The sequence below is a fragment of the Poecilia latipinna genome, unplaced genomic scaffold, assembly GCF_001443285.1.
Source record: "Poecilia latipinna isolate Pla-1442-1.1 unplaced genomic scaffold, P_latipinna-1.0 Scaffold2627, whole genome shotgun sequence".
In the NCBI taxonomy this organism is placed as follows: Eukaryota; Metazoa; Chordata; class Actinopteri; order Cyprinodontiformes; family Poeciliidae; genus Poecilia; species Poecilia latipinna.
This window is the reverse complement of record NW_015115243.1, coordinates 61,556-77,891: the sequence shown is the minus strand read 5'-3', so window position 1 is coordinate 77,891 and position 16,336 is coordinate 61,556. Positions and strand designations below refer to the sequence as shown.

Sequence of the window (16,336 nt, the reverse complement as noted above, 5' to 3'; positions counted from 1 at the left end):
AAGTTAATTGTTTTCACTGTAAAAGTATGTTAGACTGAAAAAAAGAGAGAGAAAAAAATCCAGTATTTAACTTGCATACATCTATGCAGTAGGGAAATATTTCTATTATTTGTAATTCTAAATAATTCTATTATTTCCCTACTGCAATAATAACTTTTTTTAAATTCACCAATTAGTGCATACAAAACAAACATCACAGACTAACAAACAGAGGTATTGATCTATTAAAATAACAAATAACAAATTAGATAATAGAGCAAATGAAGCAATAACAACGTTAACAACATCTGTGTCGGTACAATTTCATCTGTTCATTTGTTTTGGATCGTTATCTTGTGAAAAGAATTGAGTACGACTCATTGTCAGTTCTCTGGTAACATCCAACAGATTAAAGAAAAAAAAATCTGGTTTTTCAAAGAGTTAATGATGTCACAAGATTCCCAGGGTGTTTGGAGGAGAAACAGGCCCACAGCATCACACGTCTTCCACCGTACTTGGAGGGTTTGTTGCAGAAAAAAACATCAGCTTTTTCTCATCTTATCAAATTCTTTGCCAAAAAAAAAAAGAATTTTCTTTTGCCAATACCTATTTATTATCTGCTGACAAATAGACTCAGATTAACTAAAAACTCATCCCGAGTTACTAAGGCTATGATAAAATTATGTTTTTAGCTAATAATAATAATAATAATAATAATAATAAATAACTATTAGGGGAGGGAGGATAAAAGTCAGTCAAATCGAAGTTTGGTCATGTAAAAATATGGGATAAGTCTGAAAAATAGCCAGTGTGACTTAATATTACACTGTAGGAAGTGAATGAAATGAAATGATATGGTTAGTAGCAACATGGTGGTTGTTGAAAAAGTGAAAGAAGTCTTCCTGTTTCATACATTGCATACATTGAATTTATTCAGATCAAACACATCTAGTAGAAACATTGCATGAACATTAAAAAAACAGCTTTTGAAAGAATAAAACTTGTTGCATTGGATTCATGTGTTATATTGTATATGATACGTAGAATTAAAGGAGCATTTCACATAACAGCAGGATGCCGTTATGTGAAACAGCAGAAGTAAATCTCTCTACGACTTTAACTCCATTTCCTCCGGGGATAAATGTTTCACACAGATATGAAGGATGGCTTTTCTTCAAAGATGTAACACTCACCAGAAATTCATTCCTCCACGAGTTTACAGTTCAGTCTGATAAATTTACTACAAAATCAAAAACTAGAAGACTACAAATAACTAAAATGTGACTAAAACGACTTTTTTCTCCCCAGCAGAGTTTAGCAAGCTTCACATTTAAACAGCTTCTGATATATATATGAAAGGTGATAGTTGTTGCTAAGGAACCCCAGGATCCCAGTCCGCTGCGGTTCTCTAAAGTCCGCCTCCAGCCTCTTTTAACACTTCCAGTTGACTTAAACTTTTTAATTACTGATGTAGATGTGTGTCAGCTTTAGTGTAGCTCATCCTCGCAGCATTTTCCTGACTCATTGAGTTTATGACATGCAGCTACATGCTAACTAGCATGGTCTGTTGTCTTATTGATTTTGAGGAGCAGCTGAAAGAAATGAGCATCTTTGTAATGCCATTATAGTTCTACCTTTGGGAATCCAAAATTCGTGAACAATGAATTAGAAGTCCTCAGAATCTCTGTACAATTTTAGAAAAAGCAAAGCATGCATTAAAATGTGTAATTTCCCTTTATTTGAAAGAGATTCAATTAAAAGTTTTGTTGTGGTTTGAGGATTCCATAAACAGGAGGGCTTCTAAAGTGTCCGTGCACTTTAAATATTGTACCAGTAATGAGTGGTGGAGTGACTGCAAAACATCATGAGACCCATTTGTCAGACTAAAAGTACCTTTTGTGCATATACTTATCATTAAGCCCACAGTTCTGTTTTTAAAAATGTGTGTTTTTTTTATTTTTATTTTTTTGTTGTTGGTCAGTTTAATATTTGAATTTGAAATGTCATGTTTTCATTAGATGTTAGCTGAAAATCATCGTGATTAAGAGAAATGAAAGTGTTAAAACATCAGTCTTTGTCTAATTAATCTACAAAACGCTTCATTTGGCAGCAGAGTTACTTAAATAAATTAACTTTTCAACAATATTCCAATCTATTGATTGGGTCTGTATTGGTTTTTAAGCAAAACTTTTGTTATTCTGTTCTTTAAAGGGGCAGTACTATGAGTTTTCTAGCCACATGGTGTCATTTACAGCACAATCAACTAATTATGGTACCTCAAGTTGTTATAAAATGCTATAACATTTTTATAACAACTATTTCTGAAACTTCGAAATAGTTTTTGGAGTTTCAGAAATACTCAGAATTTCTGAAACTCCCCCTTCAGGAAGTCATCACAACATTGCTCCTCTATTAACCCTTTAATAACGTTTTTACCAACATTGGTGAAAAGTGGCTCAGGTGATGTGTGGCTCCAGCACGTGCTTGCTAATTACTGCTGGCTAGTCTGAAGGAGCTGAGTGGAGGAGTAGAAGGGTGGAAGCTGCAGCTCAGAGGAGGAGCTTCGTCCTCGAAGGCGGGGCTAGGTCCACCGATGCCTTTTGCACAGCTGAATGGTTGCCATGGAGACTAAATTATTTCTCAAACATGCATGAAATAATCAAGGCAACAGTCCCGTTATGTTTTTGATCAAGGAATAACATTGTAACATGATGTAAAGCTCTAAAAAGTTGATTTTACATAATACTGCCCCTTTAACTCCCCAGTGACAGGCTCACATTTTGTTGAGTCAACGTCTCTTCTCATTTTGGCAGAAAACCAGAGTCAGTGGAGTAACGTTTACCTGCTAAAAATGTACCTCAGAGGTATATCTGGACTCAGACGAGCGTTCTGCCTGCTGGTCCGTCCCCCTCGTCCCAGTTTCTCCTCCTTTGCGTCTCCCCCGGGCAGTCTGGGAGAAAACAGCTGAGAGTGGACTGAGATTTATCTGCTCCCATCTAAATGCGCTCCCGCCCCGTGGCCCCTACCTGCCCGCCAGCTTGTTTGCCTCCACCCACCCCCTCCCCCCCTGCCGGCCTGTCTGGATATTGGATTTGCTCTTTGACTGTGACCTTATACGCGACGAGCCACAGGATCCAGTGCGACTGCGTTGGGCCCTCTGTCCTGTCGTGCGGAGTCATGTCTCGCCGCCGTCCCCTCTCTCCGCCGCCACCCCGTGTGCACTTATTGGATTCTCCCTCTTCTCTTGCACTCTGATAAGGGCATCTGTCAAGCGGATGAACAATCAGAGCTAAAAAGGTGTGTGATGCACGCTTGGAAGGAGCTTACTTCCTGCTGAGAGGCTGAGAGGAGGATGCTGTAAGAGAGGTAGAAGGACTGAGGAGGGGAAGGAAGAAGAGGGGACAAGTTTGGGTGAGGGTCGGGGGTGGGGTGAGGGCGCCCGCATCGGGGTGAAAACACATCTGAGGATGATGGCTTCCGCTCAGCTACGCGTATTCTCAAGCAATAACATCGACATCTGTATTATCAACCCAAGAATACCCGTGGTCGAGACGGGAGCAAGCGGTCACTCCCCTCCACCGTCTCTCCTGCCTCCCGTCCCTCCATCGTCCCCCCCACACACACACCCGCCCGCTTGGCGGCGGCGCAGCAGGAGAGAGTTGGAGGGGAAAGGGTGGAGGTTTCCAGAGCCGCTCCGACCGCCCAGGGTTCTGCAAGGAGGAAGCAGAGAGAGGACAAATCATGTGGGACTGACTCATCAGTTAATTAGGCCTTAAGGTATTGTTCTTCAGATTGAATGTTAATTAGGAAACCAGATTAAAAAAAAGAGAAAAGGGCAGAAATTTTCAAAAAATTGGGCGTTTCTGAAATGTTTTCACCCTGCGGGGAAAGTAAATGACATTGTACTGCAGGAATTTGCAAAGATTCTTACACTTCAGAGATTAAATTACACTTTTTTTTCTCTCTCTCTTTTCTTGCTTTATCTCTTTAAAGTCAAGCACTACCAATTCATCACTATGGAAACATTGCTCAGCTTTATCTGGATGCAACTTAGAAATGGTGGTTCTGGCAAAAAAAAAAAAACAAACAAAAAAAACCTCCCTCTGCAGCCTCTGAGTATAAGAAAAGCATTACGGTTTCACTGTTCTCAGTCTGTATATTGAATAACTTTTGCTCAGTGTAAAAATGACCTGAGGCGTTTTTAGATCAATCTGGACCTGACCCAAAGTTCAACATGTAGTGAATTAGCCCTTTAGTTTAGCAGTAACTTCAAGTTGAAGAATCAGAAAAAACAGATTTGATCTAAATGAGCCATTACAATCACTACAGCTATGTTTTTATTTTTGTGTATGAGTAGTGGGGGCACTCACTCCCCATTGGCTGGGCATGTAAAAAAAATACTGCAGCATTGTTCAGGGCTCAGTTTGTAAATGATTTATGCCACCCGCCCCCTAAGCTGTGCTGCCCTGGCTGACATCCTGTATTGTCAATAATAAAATATGGCGTATTATGTTAAAGACAACCAATACTTCTGAATAATGTTAATATTTCATGCGGTTCGTTGAGCAACGTCACCGGAACCGGACAGTCTCCAGTTTGACCGATTCTGATCGGTGGCCAGCCGCTTAGACACTCAGAAAATGCAATGTTTTTATTTCTGGTCAGTGAATGCACCACACCTAATGGAGCATTCAAGTAGAGGGATAAAAGCCACACTCTTCAAAGTGGATGCTGTTACTGAGGGTGATATAAAGTCTTAAAGATAGCTAGTTTCACTATCAATGAGTGGCATGAAAATAAAGTCAGAGGAATCAGAACGACGTAAGAAAACTGTTTAACAGGAAGAAAATATGCAAATTCAGAACTACTAGAAAACACATGTTTGTATTAATAAGTGGAGTCAAACTGAGGACAACATCCAAACATGAAACAGTTCAAATGTCCATGTTAACATATGATTTTAATGGATATAATTCTTCAATTATTGTTACTGTTTTTGCTATTGACTGTTTTGCTTTTGGTGAAATTTAAAGAGATAATTGTTCATCCACTTCAGTTAAAATTAAATTGATTAAACATAGGCTAACTGTTAAATAACAGTTTATTTGTTATATTATACATTGTTGGTATATTACATGTATCATACATGTAATAACTGGAATTTTATGTAGGTGAATATTGATAAGTTTATACTTCCATCCACTCCCTTGAACACGTAAAACAAAAGTTTTGACTTTATGCTTCATGATGTAAGCATTTTTCATATTCTATTAAAAAAAAAGAAACAAACATGTTGAGATGTTAATATGTTTCAGTCAGCCTATGAGAGAGAGAGCAAAACTTTCAACAGACAACATGAAGGCTTAAAGAAAGAAAGATTGTTTTTGAGCTTTAAACCTTTTTTTGTGATGGAAAACTCTGGAACCATTTCAGAAATGTCACAGTTTAAGTAAGTATTTAATTCCCCATAATACAGACAAACAGATCTGCTGCTTTACTAAAGCTAGCTGCACTTTTGGATCTAACTGCTAACACAAGATGCTAACGGCAGTTTAAATGTCAGCCCTATCATTGTTTGTTGCTGTAACTCCTGACTGTATATCATGGCTCATAAACAGAAATCAGAATTGGATGAAATTGATCTTGGCAGCTTTACTGAAACCGGGCGTTGGAAGTCGACCGAGAGACGCAGAACGTCTAAATCAAAGGCGGGGCCTAATTGGTGCAAACGTCTCTGTTATTTTGGCAGCTGTTACTGTAGATTCCGGTCATTTCTCTCTGCTGGGTCTTTTCTCCCGCAACACCGAGCGGATCTGCAGTCAGCACCAGGCAAGCATCAATGCGTGAGAGAGAGAGAGAGAGAGAGAGAGAGAGAGAGAGAGAGAGAGAGAGAGAGAGAATGTGATGGACCGTCGTCCTCACACAAATAGTCGTTTTGTCATCACCGCACGCCAGGGTGCAATAAAGTTAGGTTTCTCCATTTTCCCCTCCTCCTTCTTCTTTCTTTTACTCAGTGCTGATGACCCCTGACTGGCTGCGAGCGAGGAAGCGAGAGTTGGGAGCTTTTGCCACCCAAATTATCAGTGAGCTCCACAGATGCACACACTGAACCGTGTTTTAATTGACCACGTGACTGTGCAAACTGGAATTACGAAAAGAAATTCACTGAATTGAAACAAGCCAATTTCTGGAAAAATCTGTTTTTTCGATAAAATGTTTTTGCTCTAGTTTTTTCCAGCCATGTAGTGTATTTCACAAAACAGCAACGTAAACACTTTTCTCACATCACACCAGTCGTGATCAACAACTGGATGTTACTAACCGATGGAAACGTCGAAGAAGGCAACAGGAAGTGGTTGGAGGAGGATGGCGCAGCATGATTTTTAATGACTTATTTGTAAACAAGCTTATTTCCATGTGATTTTCGTTTTGTTCTTTATTTAATGGAAACACCGCTAGTGTGAAATTGTGTTTTTTCAACGTTAACGGAATATCGACAAAGTTTTGCGCAGATTTGTAATGGGAACGCAGCCACAGCGGCACAAAAAGTGGGTATGCTAAATGCTAAGCATAGCAGCACGAAAACAGTGACAGAAGGATGATTTCTAGTTGGCATTTTCCATATTTAACAGATGTTTGTGCTTTGAAAACCCACAACAAGGTGTCAGCATGCACCTCAGAGAGCAGCGAGCTGCGTCCCAGCAGGCAGACAACCTGTGGGGGGCTGAGGGGGTGAGGGCAGCCCTTAAAGGAGGGAGAAAATTTAAGCTTTGAGGAAGGCAGAAAAGAAGAGGAAGAAGAGAATATGAAAGAAGGGAACAAAGCAAGGAGGGAACGGAGTACGTAAAATGTCAAGGAACAAAAAAAAAAGGAGATGAGAGAGAAGAAATGGATAGTAAAGGGGTATGTGGGGTATCGGCTGGGTTCGGACTGTCATTCAGCGACACGATTGGCTGTGTCAGGGGGAGATAAGCAGCCCTCACATCCCAAACTCTGCCCCTCATCTTCAAGGCTTCCGGAATCAAACGGCGGAGAACACCGCTGGCGCGCGCGCGTCTGCACTGAAAAGAGACTACATGAAAGGAGAGATTCCTGCTATTATTCTAAACACCTCTGCATGTGAAACACCATTCTCAAAGGCTGTTTGGTGGAGGGAAGTGCAGTTATGTGGGGGGCTGAGGGGTGAGACGGGGTGTGTGTGTGTGTGTGGGGGGGGGGGGTGATGATGAAGGGGATGGAAAAGTGCGGAAAGGTGCAGCCGGTTCTTCTTTGGAGGTTGCGGTGGAGCCCTTTGTGGACGTGCCGAACCCCGAGGATCTCAAATCCCTGCGTCTTTACAACTCTTTCTCTTTTTTCTCTCCTCCTCCTTAACGAAAGCTCTCACATTAGACCGCATTAAGGCACAGAGCAACTCCCAGATCATCTCGGTTCCTGCAGGGACCTTCCGTCTTCCAGCTCTTATAGCCGTCCCAAAGGCCCCACCAGACCCCCGCTGACCGCTTCCCCTGCGTCAAACTAATCCTTTACCCATTACTATAAGCCCCCACAACACACTGTATAGATCTGCAGGATTATAAAATAGGTAGGTATTATAAGGCATTACTCGGAATTAGTTGAGCTTATACCCTCCCATCTGATGAGAGCCTGGCAAAAAGCACGGAACTGCTGCTGCTACAAGACTCGGAGGATGATGTAAAGACTCGGATCAAAGATCCGTTATAAAGCCGCCGTAGCCGAGCCGGACATATTGAGGATTGATCGAGCGGATCTGAGCGTGCGTCAGGATGAGTGGAGCGAGTGTGTTTTAACACCCCGGTGAGGATACAGAGTAGTAGAAGAAGAAGGGGGAAAAAATCACACACGCCGGGGCCTCAGATTCAGACAGACTGTCTACATGCGCAGGCATCACCGGCAATCTCTGCTGTGCTCCCAAACAGCTCCCCGCCACGCACCGCATCAATTATTCAGCATATTTATCTATGCAATTTGACGGCCTCTCCCCCCTCCCCCTGTCCTAACCACCCCTCACCATCCCCCCTCTACTTTCCGAAGCTCAGAACAAATTGAGGAAGCGGCTAATATCGCCCGAGGCTCGGCGGCTCGAATCGCTGCGCCTGCGGACCCAGGAGGCCGAGAACAAGAGGCTGTAAACAATCACTTGACACTCGCCACTTTCTGCGCATCTTCTCTTTTTCTGATTCGGTGGGGGCTAAATGGAAGCTGGGAGCTCGCCCCGCACCCCCCAACCCCCCTAAAACGGAGGTGGGCACGAGCCTTGTTTTGCAGGAGACCTGTGGAGCTTTTCAGAGCAAATCTAAATAAGCATCCCTTCCTCTCCCCATTAATATACATAGACACACACACAGGAACACACACACACACCTCATTTCTTCCCTCCAAACCGCCATTTAGCATGACACACACTGAGGAGCCAGGGTAGCCAATTATCAAACAGATGTCAATGTATGCCTTACAATACTAAGGGGAGCCCAATTACCACACAGATGTTTTGTTTTCCTTCTTCTTTCCACCCAACATCCTCCCTGTTCCACGGTCTCTAAGGACAAACCCCCACCCGCCCCCGCTCCAACACACACACTCACACACACACAGACACACACGCATGCACACACTCCCTTCACACTGACGTAGATGCACTCACTTCTTCTCTTATTCCAGACAGAAGTTATCCTCCAACCACTGAACTAACTTTTCTTTTTTGTTTTGCAATTCAAATAGACCACTAATGTGAGGTGTTGTATTTAAAGGAGAGGTATTATGTAAAGCCGACTTTTTAATTTAGCTTTACATCATGTTAAAATGTTATTGCCTCATCAAAAACATTATTTCATTCTTTCATGCATGTTTGAAAAAAAAAAATCCTTTAATCCCTCCTGGCAATCACAAAGCATCTCCCGCTCAGCTCCCCCAGACTAGCGGCAGCAGCACATAGCGTACAACTAGTCGAACTGCGCCTCTGCTGAGTTCATAATATGAGCTACTAATCAGTGAGGCGCAGGTAAAAAACTTTGTTAAAAACTTGACAGTGGGATGTTGCTCATCATACAAACTACTTCTCAGAGAAACACTGGTACAAACGTTGTTGGACGCTCCAGAAGAACGTTGTGATGACTTCCTGAAGGTGGAATGTCAGAATGAGCGTAGCTTCTTAAAGAAACAGAAGCCCAATTTCAAGGTGCTAAAATGTGAAGTCAGATATATTTTATGTCATGTTTGATTTATACAGCATCTTTACAACAACTGGAGATAACATAATTACTATATTGTGCTATAAAAAGATATAAAATGGTGCCTGGAATATACAAAGCACTGTATGCCTCTAAGTTCATAAACTGTTAATATTTTACAGCTAAAAACTCTCGGTGTTGTTCTCTACGTGGTCAAGAGTCAGATTTTCTAAGTTCCTTGACAGAAACAGGCTGAAGTTGGAATTTCAGCAGAAACATTTGGAAGGGAACAGTCTGAGTTCACATCTTGCAGGCTGCATGTATGTAACATGAGAAACGTTGCATGTATGTAATATTAATTTGCTCTTCTGACCATAATTTCAGATTAATTGGCTCAGGAGGCAGAAGCTCATTTCTAATCAGAGAAGAGCCAATAAACAGAACGGACCTCTGTCGTCATAAATAAGTTCAACGTCCAAAACATCCCAGACGTTTACACAAACTCAACTTACTGACCTTAAAACCATCACACCATTTACTTTTATCAGTCATTTACAAAGAACCCAATAATTATAAACAAAGGAAATGAAGGCCAACAACAGTCTTCCTGTTGGAAACACAAACTGAAAATGGAACAATTTTGTCTTATTCTTTATCTTCCATTTTAACTTGTTCTAATTTTGTCAACTGTTTTTGTATTTACAAAAAAAAAAAAGAGGTTACGGAATTAATGTCATGGCCAACATTAGTTTTGCACTTGCATCATTTCATAGTTTAGATTTTTTTTTTCTTACCTTAGATTTTGGAGTTGGAATTTGAACCCACTGTCATTTTCTACCTGAAAGGGGGGAAAGTTCATCCCCGTTGTGAAAGTGAAGTCAATTTTCTATAACCTAATCGCTATCTGCTCTGACGAAATGACCAGTAAGAGGTCGCTTAGAGCTCTGACGGTTTGATCAGGGGGTCAAATTTTACAGCAGCTGTAAGCAGTGAAAACATGGATCAGAACAAAAACGCACAGAAAATAAAAAAGTTTTCAGAAAATATTAACTTATATTTGCGCTGTCCTTTTTATCATTTATCGTAATAATTGATTTAAAAAATTACCAAAACACACAAACAAGTTGACAAACACACAGTTTGCAGAATATAACAGTAGTGGTAAAATGACCTGTAATCCAGATTAGTTGTTCTGGGAGATGAAGTCAATGAAAAGACCAACAAAGACCATCGTCTTCAAAACAACTCCAGACCCAAAATTTCACCACTGGTTCTGTGAATGGTATTTTGAACCACCGTCACTTTAGCATTGGGTGGTTATTTAAACAGGAAAAGTGTGTTAGGAGACAATATGCCACCAATGTCATGTAAAAACCTCATTGTTTTCTTCCTTTTTCCCCCCTTTTCCAATTTCCCCCCCCTGTGCCTTCGCCCCTAATTGCCACTTGAGTCATTCCTACTTCCATTTTTCATCCGCACCATAATCACTTTAAAACCACATACTCATTACGTTTTATAGCCAAATTTTCCAGTATTATGCCATTTTCTAATTCTTTGTCTCTCTCCACTTGGATGTTTGGATCTGATGCGATCTGTTGAGCCATTTTGTCAATGTGTTCACTCACTCATCAAGCTTCAGTCTTTTGTACAGCATGTCTAACCCCACACTGCAAGGCAGCCAGACCTGCTGCATTGTTTGCCAAGACAGGAAAAGATATGTTCATAAAATAAAAAATAAATTAAAAAACACAGCAATGGCAGAAAGTCCTGTGGCAGCTTTGTGTAAAAATCCACCTCAGACTGTAGCATCAGCCTCAGAGAGCAAATAATCTGGATTTAAGATGAATACAGAAGTAAAGAGAGTCATGTGCTACAGGTAAAAAAATAAAAAATAAACACCTTTTAGCAGAACTTCTTTTAAAAATCCAGAGCTCTTCCTTTAAGCTCGTCCAGGTCGCTGATTTATTTGACCCTGGACTTTTTCAGCCCAAGTTCTGCCTCAACAAAACGCTTTCGGTCATTCCACCTGATCAACCTCAGCTATGTTTCCACGCCTTCATGCCAACTTTTTTTTTTTTTTCACCTTTCGCTTTTCAAATGCAATTTCACATTGTTTACAAAAAAGGCAACATGACTTTCTTCTGTGTCTATTCAATGGAAATTTGCTTGGGGGGGAGGGGTGGGAGGAGAGATGGGAATGTCAATCAACAGGGTGGAGGGAACGGTGTGTGCAGCAGAAGCAGGAGGAAAAGGAGGAGGCTGTGGATCAGGACCGAGGACAGCTCCCGGTGGACGTCTGTGTACTCGCTTTGCCGCGTTGCTAAATGGAAGTCTGCTCTTGTTCAAAACACACACACACATAAAAACACACACTCGCTCTTTGCGCTAAGACGCACATTTTAGTGGGTGTACAAAAAAGAAATGGTTTCAATCAAACGCATCCAACCACACACACACACACACACACACACACAGAGAGAGAGAGAGAGAGAAGCGTGATTCTTGTCCAGGCTCTAACAACAATTTAGTAATCAGCTATTAGCTCAGTCCCATTTCCCCTCTTCATCCATCTCCACTAATGGATTCCCAAGGCTTCGACCAAGCTTTGTGTATCTCCTCCTCCCTCCTCTTACTAGGGGCGGTGCAGGAGGGGCGGGGGACAGAAGAGAGCCTAAAAGAGGGAGAAAGCCCACATAAAACCAAGGAGATAGAGAACTTTACGTCTCTCTCTCTCTTTCTCTCTCTCTGCTGCTTGATCAATAGGAATTTAATGGACAAGGATTGAGTTCAGGGAGTTCATGCTTGCCAACGTGCCTGAGGGGCTGAGCACATGCACGCTGCGAAGCAGGCAGGGAGGCTCACACACACACACACACACACACACACACACACACGCACTCATTCAATTTCATGTTCTTTCCCCATGGCACACACGTACACACACACACACACAAACACGCTGGCGCACCTCATGCTGCCAAATGCTCTCACACAAAACACAAGTTGTGAAAAAAAAGAAAAAAAAAAAGCTACCAGCTGAATTGCAAATGCTGTAAAGTCAATGGATTATAAGATCCAGGCTGAGTTTGCTCTGATACAGACTGAAACCGTGATGCACTGATTATTGAATTACACAGAGAGAGAGAGAGAGAGAGAAAGAGAAAGAGAGAGAGAGGGTTGGCATAAGGGTGGGGTTGGAGGGGAAGGTGGGTGTCTGGATGCAGGAGAAAGCTTGAATATTTCATTGATGCGAAGCTAAAACAGCAATCAATTGAAGAGGACATCGCGTTCGAGGAGCACACCCTCCCATCCGGGCTTCTGCTTTAGAAACGGGTCGAGTTAAAAAGCCGTGTTTACATTTCTGAGAAAAGAAAAAAAAAGGAGAAAAAGAAGAAAAAGAGAAAAAAAAGGCAGGCGTTGAAACTTCTGCTAAAAACATGAAAGGGAATGCCAAAGGAAGGCCTGGAGAGCCTGACTGGACGTCCACAAGCAGCTGGTGACTGGTGCCAGTGTTGCTATATCAATGTTTGATTATAAAAATAAAACAAAGCAAAAAAAAAAAAAAAAAAAAAACCCTCTCAAACTCTAGGAGTGTAGTGTTAGGGAACTCTACACTGATACCGTGTTGATACTGGTGCAACAGTTTGTTCCCACAGATCTTAAGTTTAAACATTTTTTAGTAATTATCAGTTTAACAGTTTGATTTGTAAAATTTAAACTCATTAGTTTCATCGTTACTGATCTAGTTTGATGTGAAGACCTTTTCCATGACAACCACTAAGGTGTGCCGTTCTCATGGCAACAACTGCCTTGGAGGTAAGAAGCTGAGCTAGCTAGCAAATTGGACATTAAGTACCAGCACTGTTGCTAAGCTATTCAAACCTGGATACACACTTTGCTTCTTCATCAAGCACAAGTTTTTATTATGCTTCTTAACTGTTACTATGGTGACATGTTTTATCATAATTCAACCAAAATAGGCATATCGACCTAGCTTATTGCTAACAGCTAATAGCTAAAGACTGACTGAACCAACCTCTCCAGGTAAAATCTAATAAAAAATATTTTCAGTAGGTTTAATAGGAATTTAGTTGCTATTTAAAAACAAAATTGCTCTTGTGGATATTATTTAATAGCTTAATATTTAATTCCCACCAAAATTGTTTCTTTTAAAGTGTGGTCTTTATGTAATAAATAGCAAATGATTGGTGACCAATGCGAAAACACCAAAAGAAATTCACTTAAAAAAAAAAGTCTATTTCAATGCTAACGTCACTTTAGGAAGCTGCAGCTTCTTGACCATAAAGCGGTTGCTGGCAATGAACGACACATCTTAGCTCTGGTTGTCAGGGAAACGCTAACATGCCACGTTGTACGACTAGATGTACAAAAAAAAAAAGAAAAAAAAGAAAGGGTATTAATTCTGTAACAAGCTTGAATCACGTCTTTTGTTCCTTTTAGCAATCAAGAGAATCACTGCAATGGCATTTCTAATGTGAAATTAATGTAGTTTAGCAAGTAAATAACAACAATTGATTGGAAATGTACATTATCTTTTGCATATGCTTTTTCTCTGTCAAATGTAAACGATTCCGAACCAAACGTGGACGTTTTAACGGGGATTTTTAATGTGTGTTATCAACCTTACCGTCCACTGCTGGACACCGACTACGAACAACAATACGGTTGACAGAACCGGAACCAAAATGTTCAGGTATTTAAAAAAAAAAAAATCTGGGCCCCCCCCCCCCACCCCCCGGATTTACAGGTGACGATAACACCTCGAATACATTTAGAAATAAATTCAACACCGTCCAAAACGTCACAGTGCAACTCCTTTTTTTAAAATCATCTTTTGAAAGCGAAACTCTAAAGTCACTCCCATCCGCAGCGCGAGCGCACGAGCCGCAGCGAAAACGTCAAGCAGCAACAAGCGTTCAACTCTTTTCATCCGGCAGAAGTCTGAGCGCGGGGAGGGGTGCGGGGCTGCTCGGGAACAAGTTGGAAAATAGTACGGGAGAAAAAAGAAAAGAAGAAGAAGAAGCAATGAATGAACGGATAAAGAGAATGGAGAGATGGAAAAAAAAAAGAAGAAGGCTTCGCCATGACACCGGTCATCTGACTCGACTCTGGCGCTGTTTTCTTCCTTCCAGCCTCCCTGTGTGGATTTTTTTTTTCTTTTTTTTTTTCACCAACGATGATCCAGCATTTGAATAAAGCCATCCGCGTGACAGGACTGACAGCTAACCGCTGCGCGCTACGCTGGAGCCATATTGGCCCCACGCTTAGTGCCTGTGGATTAATTTTGCTCCACAGCAGTCAAGTCAAACGGACTGCGGTCAGAACGGCAGCGTGGAGCATCATCATCATCACCATCACCATCATCATCACCATCATCCTCATCCTCAGCAGCAGCAGCAGCATCTTCATCTCTGGAGGACCGGGTCCATACTCACCCCCCATTGTTGGTGGAAGTCTGTCAGTTCCTCTCCGCGCAACTCAAGTCGACGGCTGCGTGTTGGCAATATCTGGAAATCACACTGAACAGAGAAAAAGAGAGAGAGAGAGAGAGAGAGAGAGAGAGAGAGAGAGGGGGAGAGAGGAAAAGAGGGGAAACGCCCCCCGAACACACACACTCTCTCTCTCTTTTTTGCTTTCCATTCTCAGAAAAAAGAGAGAAAAGAAAAGAAAAAAGAGCCTGCTCTTTTCCCTTACGATTAAAAAGAAAGTGAAGGGATAACAATAGGAACAGTTTTTAAAAAATCAGAGGTAGATATACACTCCACCCTTTAGATCCTGGAATCTCTGGCTCTGCTACTGCGATCACCTCTCTCTCTCTCTCTCTCTCTCTCTCTCTCTCTCTCTCTCTCTGTCCTCCCATTGTTGCGAATCAAGCGTGGTCAAAGGGGCGCGGCGGCGGCACGGAGGAGAAATGGATGAAGCCTCCCTCCCTCCCCCCCTCCCTCCCCTCACTCGCTCACTCGGTGCCGGTGGAGGGGATGCGCACTGATCAGGATGTGGAGACAGTTCAGACACTGGCTCAGCTTCTGGGCGTTGGTCTGATGTTATAGGAGTAATTGTCATAATAACAGTAGATAAGTGAAATCCTTCGCTTGTGACACGCACTGACAAAATGACAAAAACACCCGGGGGAATCAGAGGGAGAATCAGCAAAATCCTGTTCGGTTACATTTCGATGCGTTTCTGTTGATTCAACAGATTAAAGACACAAATGTATCGGATAAGATTTGTAAAGTGTAAAAAGAGAGGAAGGAAGGAAAAAACAGCAGGGAAGGAAAGAAGAACTTACACAATGAGTGAAGAAACGAAAGGGCGAAGGAAGGAAGTACACAAGCAATGTTGAGAGAATGAAAGAAAAAGGGAAAAAAGAAAGGAAGACACTTCAAAGAAAGAAAGGACACAAGGGATGAATTAAGACAGAACAAAAGAAATCAAGGACAGAAACAAAGGAGCCTGGTAACAAGGATGGAAGGTTAGGAAGAAGGAAGCAAGGATGCATAGGCATCAAGAGGACAAGAAGGAAGGACACAAGGAAAGGAAAGAAGATAGGAAGCAAAAAAGGTTAAGAAGGCAGGAATGAGAGGAAGCAATGGGACAAAGAAGGACTAGAGTTAGGTCACAAGGAAGGATAAAAAGAGGATAGGCAATGTTTCAATGAATGTGAAACAGCTTCAGCTCAGAGACAGATATATGTATATATATTTAAGGATTTAGTGTCTTATTTTCTGCACTTCTCCTAAAGAATGTGAAAAAAAATGTCAGAAGACATCTTTCTTTCCGTGAGTGCTTGGCTCTTCGACTCCCATTGGCTGATGGGGCCCTCATGACGACTCTGTCCTTGACAGGGTATTCACGAGAACCAATCAGAGAGAAACAAAAGCCGTGAAAAAGTCTTTCCCAGATATGTCAGAACCAAGTATGATCGTTTTGCCAGATTCATAAACATTGTTTTCTTCTAGAATAGAATAGAAATATCCTTTGTTGACCCACAATGGAGACATTCAGGTGTAAAAGCACCAAGTAGAAAAAAAAACTAAAATAAAACCATATGTAAAACTAAAAGAAAAGCAACACACTGTCCAGTAAGAGAGAAAGTACAACATGAATACGGTTCAGTTATCAAAAATAGCTCCAATCCAAAGGAATCT

The 16,336-nt window shown here is 41.6% G+C and overlaps 1 long non-coding RNA gene across 1 annotated transcript; it reads right to left on the bottom strand.

Annotated features, from left to right (window-relative positions):
• Positions 1–3,070: 3,070 nt before the first annotated feature.
• On the bottom strand, positions 3,071–14,791 carry LOC106938567 (uncharacterized). The gene is made up of 2 exons (XR_001422650.1): positions 14,624–14,791; positions 3,071–3,689 (listed from the first exon to the last, which is right to left on the bottom strand). It is a non-coding gene; the product is annotated as an uncharacterized LOC106938567 (long non-coding RNA).
• Positions 14,792–16,336: the final 1,545 nt, after the last annotated feature.